This window comes from Solanum tuberosum, unplaced genomic scaffold, assembly GCF_000226075.1.
Source record: "Solanum tuberosum cultivar DM 1-3 516 R44 unplaced genomic scaffold, SolTub_3.0 scf00063, whole genome shotgun sequence".
Taxonomy (NCBI): domain Eukaryota; kingdom Viridiplantae; phylum Streptophyta; class Magnoliopsida; order Solanales; family Solanaceae; genus Solanum; species Solanum tuberosum.
In genome coordinates this window covers 854315-861645 of record NW_006238988.1, presented here as the reverse complement: position 1 = coordinate 861645, position 7331 = coordinate 854315, and positions in this window count along the sequence as shown.

The following is a 7331-nucleotide window of genomic DNA, read 5'->3' as shown; positions in this document are numbered from 1 at the left end:
TCGAATTAAATGAAATATGCTCAAATTTGTCGTTGAAAAGTTGAACAGATAAACTAGATAAATTTGATGTCATTGTATTTAAGAGTCGATCTTTTTCCTCTTTCTAAAGAAGCAACGTTGAAGCAAAACATTTAAATTTCTTTAATATTGTGTTTGTTGTAAAAAAGGTTGTGAACTTGACTAATTTTGTCATAGGTGTTTTTCCATGGTATAAATCCATGTATTTCTGATCATACTTCTTGCTTTCTTTCAAGGTTAAATAAAACTGATTTTAAAAAAAATAACTTTATTGCTTCCTAAGCTTTTTATAATGAAATTTCTGATGTACATGTTTAATCGAAGTAATTTCTTGGTTTACATTTTTATAATAGTTACATTTCTTTGATTCGACTAAAAACTATTTTATTATATCCAGGTTCGTAGTTGTATATTTTCAGATTACTATATTGAACAAATGTCAATTAGGTATTACCATTTTAATTATTTTATGTGGGCTTGGATAGATTGGGCCTTGGACTGCCATTCTTCTCATTTCCTTCTTTTTTGGAAAAATTACCTAACTATACATCATTTTTTACTCTATTTTCTATTATTCCCAACCATTTTAAAAAATTACAAAATTCCCTCTTTTTTCTCAAATTCTCTCCTTTCCAGATACATAACTTTCGATCTTCCAGCTCCACTATTTTCTCCCTTTTTTCATGTCTATAATCACTCCACTATATCACCAGTTACCTTCATCACTTTTTTTAGAACATTGTTTTTAACTGTTTCACTGAAAACCTGGGAAAAAAACAGAAACTATTTAGCCCATAGAGATAAACGGAAATTTTCAACTTATACAGTACAAAAATAAGACTTAAAACAGAATAACAAATCTCACTCTCCCTAGACATGATTACTTAATGTACTGAGACATCCATCTGAAGCCTTTCTCATAACCCATTTTGCGGACTATACTGCACATGAACACCTCAAGTGGATGGACATTGGACTCTGACAGGTTTACCTTCCCCTTGCAAGTGGTGACGCCTGTTAGCCCCAAATGGTAATGCAGTTCATCTACTGAGGCATCATAAGAGATGTATATCTTTATCACTCATTTATTTTGAATTTTAAATATTTTCTCTCTACAATTAATGATTTAAAGTTAATCAAGAGGTAGTTCTTCATTTATTTTTTTCTTTCCATTTCTTTTTTTTTACAGGAAAACCCGAAAAATAGGCTTTATTTATTGACTATGTATCATATGTATGTTATGTATGTGCAATACTATTTTATAACTAAATCATTGTTTATCATATTCATAATTTTTTTGTATATGATACTAATTAAACGTATCAAATATACCTCATCTGATTCTAGGTGTAAACGATCGTTAATTAGTATAAAACCCAACGAAGAGTTGGGGTCGAACCCACAGGGAGCGGTACGTGTCTAAAATTCAGTTATGAAATTATAAAGTGGTCTATTCGGTTATAGGAGTAAATTTATCGAAAACATGCAAATAAATCTAAGGGGGTGATAACGAATGTCAGATGGGGGAGTTTGGATTGTTAACTATCAGTTGCAACACAAGCAAAACAGAGGAAATACAAATATAGAGAGGGATTCTCGGGATGTGATCGATTATAGGAAAATTTCATTATATGGGTAATTGAAATTACTAAAAAATAGCTAAATATCAGTGGGTAGGTTAGACTAAAAGTGAGATAGCTTTCTCTCGAACAACTATCACAATTAAAGTGATTTCTTTCGAACATCAACAAGTTTAGCAAATAAGAACAGCCCACACCTTAATTCATCTACTCTTTTGAGCTAGATAAGTAGAATTGAGATTAGGATTTCTCTTTCGAGCTAAACCCATACCAACCCAATAACTACAATCATCAATTGAAAGCTTTGATTCTAAAACCTCTTTTTCAAGCAACCCCAGAATTCTAAGTTCGAATTGCATTTGCAACTACAATTCTTAGATTAAAACACAACTATCTATTAAACCCACTTCAATTAAGCATTAAAATCAGTAAATAACAATACCCATAAGCTAATTCAGCCTATGATCACACCCCAAGAATTGGGGTTATAGCTAAACATCATAAAAAGGTAAAAACAATTACCAACTCGATTGGCCATCAGTTGGGTAAGAGTCTCCAAGCCTTTACAATGTTTTCCAAGAGTTAAATTCAAAAACCCACTTCCAAATCCTCAAAATTTACAATAAGAACTTATGAACTAAGACAAAAATTCTAATTCTAGAGCTTGGGGATCAGAACTCTTTGGGAACTCTCAGCCTCTAAAAACTTCTTTTAAAATTCCAATTTATAGTTGTCTGCGTTTTGGCCTGAAAGTCCACTCGGCGGAATAAGTCGCGCCTCACCGAGTGGATCGGCGATCCGCCGATTGCCCTCTTCCATCGCCATTTTGCTTTGGTTTTCAACATATCAGGTCCTGTAACTTTGTGCGATCCAATTTGTTATCGCAGAACCAATCGACGATCCGCCGACTGCCCATTTGTGTCTCCAACTTGGTTCTTCCCCAAGGCTGGCATGTTGGAACTTTGGGAGAGCTAAAGATCCATTCGGCGGTGCGCTGAGTGGTCTTATCGATCACCAGGATCGCTTTTTCTTCACTTCTTCAGTTTTTTTAGTTCTTTTTTGTCCGGTCACGTCCTTGCCTTGCTCCTTAGCCTTCATAGATGCAAATCAACACTTTAACATCAATTTAGAGCATATAATAGGCATTTGAGGACACTTATACTATTGAAACAAAGCCCTAAATGAGCCGAGATCTCAGACTCATCAACACCCCCAACTTAAACTTTTGCTTGTACTCAAATAATACTCAGGATCAAGCAGTTCAACAAGGATGTCTACAAACAATGTTGCATAAGACTAAACATAAATGCACACAACAAGGTTCAAATTACTCATACAATGATCAATTGTGCACTCAAAGTTTCAAATTGTGACTCACCATCATCAAGAGTACTCAAGCTCACAGTGCTTGCTTCAAATGCAAGTTCAAGCTCAACAAAGGTATTCAAATGCCCTCACAACAAAGATGATTCCATATTCACACAAAATTTGTCAACAATTTAAAGTCCCGGAATCACATACAACTCTCACACTCACAAAGAGGAACACATGCATGACTTCACCCATAGGCTTGCCCTTATTTTCCAATCAACATTCATTTCAGCTCACCCAAGATCACAAAGGTCTTTTCAAGGCTTGTAACGAGGTTGAGTGTAAATGCATGGTCATTTAGGCTCAGTGGCTTCTACCTTCATGAAGTATGACCTAAAATCACTCTCTCCTTCTTTTTCACATTCAAACATGATCACAATCCACCACATTATTCAACTAGACATGAATCACTGGATACCCAATTTCTTTTGCTATTTTCACAACTCTCTTTTTCCCCCCTCTTTTTCTTTTCTTTCTTCTTTTTCATTCCTTTTTCTTTTTTCTCTTTCTTTTTTTTTAAATGGAGGGGTTCCATCTTTTTCAAAATAATCCATAAACAAAGGGGGAATTTTTCACACTTCTTGACTTTCCTTCTTTTTCACCACACCCCCAACTTAGGCTTTTGGCCTAAGTTGGTTATTAAAAAAAACCATACTTCATGAAAGTTATGGGTGAAGGGATAAAGAGAGGTCACAATTGTTCAAGTTTCTTCCAAGAAAAGGTTAGGCTTAAAATGGCCAAGCAAGGTTCACACTTTTCACAAGGTTGGCCACAAAGAGGTATGTTGTCAAATAGGCTCACTCTTCAAAAAAATTGCCTAAGATCATGTCTATTGCTTGCATCACTCAATCAACTTGACCAAAGGGGCTAATTCTAGGTATCATCATGCATAATGTTCAAGGTAACCTCACCACACAAGGCATTGATACAATTATCAAACAAGACTCCACACTTTCTAGCTAGTGTGCAATGTTCATCGCAAGAGACTCATTCGACAACCGGCTAGTCACAACGAGATTCTAAAAGTTCACATATTGCCTATGTAACTTTGTTTGCCTCATCTTAGTCGCACATTCATTTTGTTCGATTAAGAGCATATCCAATTCATCGGTATTGACCACAACCAACACTCAAATTTGTACAAGAATAGCCACAATCAAACACAAAAGAGGTGGCAAAATTTTAAAATTTGGTTCAAAACCATTTTTCTATTAAAACAATGGACCACAAGCTATGAACAACCGCAATACCACAACCAAGATGTGTGTATATATATATATTCACAAAAACACCCAATATTCACAAATCAACCCACAAAAGAGGTAGGTGTGGAAATACCTCACCCCACCAACAAAAAATACAGTTGTCCTCAAATGCAACTAAGAACAGAAATACAATTCAAAAGTAACAGAGAGGGAGGGGAAAGGTTATCCTGCCAGGCTAAGCCTGGGGTGAAATCTGCATATCCGTCGCTCCATCTTTCTGGGCATCAGTTTCCAGTATCACATCATCATTTGCTCCACTAGTGGCCACCATATTAGTATCTCGAAGTGATGCCTGTCTCGCAGTCTCATACATGGCACCCTCCAAGTCCACCAAATCATCATAGACATCCTCTTTTCGATCACCAAGCTGCTCCTCATCTGTCTAAGCCTCGAACTTAGCATCAGCAGCTCTAACCTCATCTCCGGTCGTAGTAGCCGGAGGCACATCCGAACAAGCTAGAATATATGCACTCGGGTTATCTGGGATCTCCACTGTCCCAAATAGTGAGGTGAAATCAGTGGACTTCAGCTGGTCCAAATCTTTTCTCAACCTAATAATATCATCCTTCAAGGTCGTCACCTCATCAGTAGCTCCCTGCCCTCTCTCACACACCTCTACTCTCATTGTAAGGGCATCAATCGAAGCTCTGAGAGGTGTCAAAGCATCAGCATTGGCTCTCTCGATCATCCCAAGAACCGCGGCCTCTAGTCGGGAGGCACGTGTATCAGCAGACTGTGCCAAATGCCCCATCTTGAATAGGATCGCCTGGGTAATCAGAGGTCGGGATACAGAAGTAGCAGCAGCAGATATAGGGGGAGGGGCTGCAACACAAGTATCCGAAGTATCGGAAGTAGTAGAGCTAAAGGTACCTGAAGGCCTAGTGGCCGGAGTAGGCATGGTTGCCTCTGCATGTAGCATATCAATATCAACCTTCGGGGATGTGTCCACCGGGGCTGCCCTCCTCCTGTCAGCCTCCTCCCGCTGATCCTCGGCCTCTATATGATGAATGTCAGTAAAAGATGTGGGTGTAACCTCGACATCCCTCTTCTCATCTCGTGGAACTCGGGCCCGTCTGCACAGCTCGGTGATCAACACCGGGAATGGAAGCGACGTCTGTCTCTGCTTGGCCCTCATGGCTATTGTCACGACCCGAGCCTACACCCTGGATGTGGCCGGCACTCGAGAACTACTACTGGTCCCCAAGCGAACCCTCATCCTGGATGACTACAAGCGAAAGACTAACTCAAGAATACAAAGCTTAAAAATTGAATAAAATTTATTGAACTCCATTACAAATCTTCAACTCAAATGAATAACTCTGAATAAAAATAATATATTCAACTCGCCATAAAATAGGCAACTTAAGCTTTAAAACATTTAACAAAATAAATTAATAGACTTCTATAGCTCTACTGTCTATCTATGAAGCCTTTAACTGACAAGATGAAAGTCGGGATAAAATCCACGACATCCTAACAACTGATATAATTGAAAGTACAAGTGGAATCTTCCGAAGCAAGGAGGCTCACCATAGCTAACTCGGACTGGATGCGGTAGCAACTAAGCACATGTTGATGATCTTGAATACTTGTATCTGTATCATGAAATGATGTAGGACAAATGGCTCAGTACATGGAATGTACGAGCATGTGAGGGAAATTCTAAAGCATAACATAAGCTTAAACTGGTGGAATAGTAACATACTTACCTCTTCTCAACTCACTCAACTCAACTCAAAGAAGCATAACTCAACTCAACTCAGAGAAAATAGGGCTCAACTCAATGATAAGATATTCAACTCAGTGAAATAAGGCTCAACTCAATAATAAGATATTCAACTTAGTGAAATAAGGCTCAACTCAATAATAAGATATTCAACTTAGTGAAATAAGGCTCAACTCAATAATAAGATATTCAACTTAGTGAAATAAGGCTCAACTCAATAATAAGATATTCAACTTAGTGAAATAAGGCTCAACTCAATAATAAGATATTCAACTTAGTGAAATAAGGCTCAACTCAATAATAAGATATTCAACTTAGTGAAATAAGGCTCAACTCAATAATAAGATATTCAACTTAGTGAAATAAGGCTCAACTCAATAATAAGATATTCAACTTAGTGAAATAAGGCTCAACTCAATAATAAGATATTCAACTTAGTGAAATAAGGCTCAACTCAATAATAAGATATTCAACTTAGTGAAATAAGGCTCAACTCAATAATAAGATATTCAACTTAGTGAAATAAGGCTCAACTCAATAATAAGATATTCAACTTAGTGAAATAAGGCTCAACTCAATAATAAGATGTTCAACTCAGTGAAATAAGGGTCAACTCAACAATGAGACACTTGACTCTAGGTACTCAAACTGTGGATGCTCAACTCTGGATACTCAACTCAGTATAAAGCAACAATAAAAGATGCAATATATGGAAAACTTTTAAAACAAAAGATAGAACCTCAATGTATTGAAAAATACAATAGTAACTCAGTTTGTATACAAGGATACCATATAAACTTTGTTTGTATATGAAAATACAAATAAACTATATGTATATTAAAATACAAAATATCTCTGTGGGAGTTTCTCTAACCGACAACCATACTATGAGCTATGTGATGATACAACGTTTTGCCCCACACTGCCAGGGTCGTCCTATACCTTGCCAGGGTTATAGCTATTGAGTGGATCCACTAGTCCATGCTAAAAAGAACTAAGGAATCAACTAAAAAGTATGACCCTTTTCTACCCATGTTGGCTACACGGTTTATGGAGACTTTGAATTATCTGAACTCAAGCTCGTCCCCAAATCGGTGCTCAATACTTCTCCCAAAATGTAACTAGCTCATATGTTTAAAAACATAACTCTTTATGTGGTTTGATTTAATTACTCAAAAACTAGCTCAAAGGCTCTCTTGGAAATCGGTGTTTCCTATCTTGCTTAAATGTGAAAACATTTACTCTTTGTGAATACTTAGTTCCCATATACTCTTTTGAAGAAAAAGAACTTCATTTGTTACTCTTACTCAACTCAAAGCCCAAGTCTTAAAACAAGTTTAAAGCATGTGTAAAAGACTTCTTGAAAAGACT